This window comes from Sinocyclocheilus grahami, unplaced genomic scaffold, assembly GCF_001515645.1.
Source record: "Sinocyclocheilus grahami isolate Dianchi unplaced genomic scaffold, SAMN03320097.WGS_v1.1 scaffold1587.1, whole genome shotgun sequence".
NCBI classification, from domain to species: Eukaryota; Metazoa; Chordata; class Actinopteri; order Cypriniformes; family Cyprinidae; genus Sinocyclocheilus; species Sinocyclocheilus grahami.
In genome coordinates this window covers 161862-164304 of record NW_015506766.1, presented here as the reverse complement: position 1 = coordinate 164304, position 2443 = coordinate 161862, and positions in this window count along the sequence as shown.

The following is a 2443-nucleotide window of genomic DNA, read 5'->3' as shown; positions in this document are numbered from 1 at the left end:
TGCAAGTGTTCTGTTAGTGTACTCTTAGTTAACTAGTAGTTTGCTAGTCTTATACTGCAAGTGTTCTCTTAGTGGACTCTTAGTTAACTACTAGTTTACTAGTCTTATACTGCAAGTGTATTTGCAAGTGTTCTGTTAGTGTACCTTTAGTTAACTAGTAGTTTACTAGTCTTATACTGCAAGTGTATTTGCAAGTGTTCTGTTAGTGTACCTTTAGTTAACTAGTAGTTTACTAGTCTTATACTGCAAGTGTATTTGCAAGTGTTCTGTTAGTGTACCCTTAGGTAACTAGTAGTTTACTAATCTTATACTGCAAGTGTTCTGTTAGTGTACCCTTAGTTAACTAGTAGTTTACTAGTCTTATACTGCAAGGGTACTTGCAAGTGTTCTGTTAGTGTGCTTCAGCCAGGATAAAGAATATGAAAAGTGCTCTGAGTTGCTGCAGAAAAAAAAAGAGGACAAAAACATGTTGCAGGAGACGGGCTTATTGAAAATGGAAAAACTGATTGTCTGCCAGCAGGAGGCGCTTTGAGAGCGGCAGAACTAACGGTTTCTCCGGTAGCAGCTGTAATCAAAGCAGCTCCGCTCATGAACGCTACTTTATCAGATAAAATGAAAATGCCATCGAAACTTTTCTGAAGACAGTCGGTTCCCTTCAGAGATACATTCATATAAAACACCCGCGCCACGTTTTTATTTTGAAACGTGCAGTGCTCATGTTTATTCAACGAAGTCAAACGCCACAAATAAATCAATGTATGGGAAACTGGTAATGTATATCGAAATATCGGAAATGTGTTTAAAAATCATATCACCGTTATTGAAAAAAATTATATCGCGATACATATTGATATTGAATTATTGCCCAGCCCTACAAAGAACAAACATTTATTTTTTCTGTCACCCCAAAGTCATCATCCAGAATTAACAAAATAAACAAAGTATCATGCAGTGATATGAAATTCAAGTTCAAGTTTCTGAACACTAATGCAATCAAAACTAAACAAAATTAAAATGTCTAACTTCATATAAATTTGGGTTATTTTTTGGGCATCATCAAAGGGGCCTTGGGTTCTTTTGTTTGTAGCATTGTGTGATTACTTTTCTTTTTTTCTATTGTAACATTAACAAATCCAACCTGATGATCCCAAATTAGACTTTTATAGATTGCAGGGTTTTCAAAAATGTTTGGACTGTTCCTTTTTTGGTATATGTTGGAGGTGACAGGCATTTAACACAATTACTGTCACTTGCAATGGCAAACATAATTTTGTAAAAAAAAAAAAAAAACAGGTTTATGAGTAATGTGTAGGATTTTATTTTATGATGAAATGTCCCTTTAATTACATGCACTCACCAAGTATAGCATCAGGTTTGGTTCTCTTAAGCTGTGGCTTTGATTCCACATCTTTGTGTGCCCCTGACTGTCTCCCTGTCAAACTTGAATGAGACAGAGCTTCCCTGCCATAGACAAGCACAGCAAGGTCCCCGATGTACACTGACAGATTTGCAGTCTGCAGAGAGTTAAGCTTTCGCTTGGGGGCCTTGATATCACAACCTGGCACCAGAAACAGTTAAACAGTGATCAGTTAGTTTGCAATCTGGTTATACATTGTTGTTGAACAATGAAACACATTCCCTGGGATATATACCTATTCATCATCTGTGCATTAATGCAAATAAACTGAAAAGTTTTTATTCCCCAACCAGACATTCCCACATTTCCCAATAAAATTAACGAGGGTGCAAAATGCTCCTGTGCAATGTAAGTAAGAGTTTGGCCACATTATTTATTTATTGGTTATAGTTAGCGTTACTACTTCTGGCTATATGTCAGCGCTGTTTGACCTGTTTATAACAGATTTCTGTGCAGAATTTGAATGCTCCTCACTAGAGCTCACAGCAAACTTTATTCATTCTGCAACAAATTCAAGTGTTTCTCACTGGATCTCGCACACTGTGCAGTAACAGTGTCGCAACATCAACACTCCTTGCTGAGTAAACCTGTTCTGAGCTCGGAGAAGTTTGTTTGCTCTGCGCTGATAAACGGTCTGCGCTGCACAGCTCAAACAGGCTGTTTAAAATTTATTAAACAGCCTGGCTGTTTTTTCTCCAGCATCTAAAGTGAGAAAGAAAACAATAACCAAACTGTAAAAATAATAATAATAATAAAAACCTGGTTGTCCAAAATGTAAAGTATACACTTGAGTTTTCCCAACTGTTAGGGCATTTCCACCTCAGGGCACAAAAGAGTGGGGACTTACAGAATAAGAACAATTTTCAACACAGTTTTTTTGTCACTTCCTATACAGGGCTCCAGACTGCAACCAAATGGTCGCATTTTGTGACCGTTTTTTTCTGCCGGTGCGACTAAATTTTGTGAGCAATTACACTAGCACGACCACTACGTTGCCCCACCTCATAAGCGCTGCTATTTCTGTTG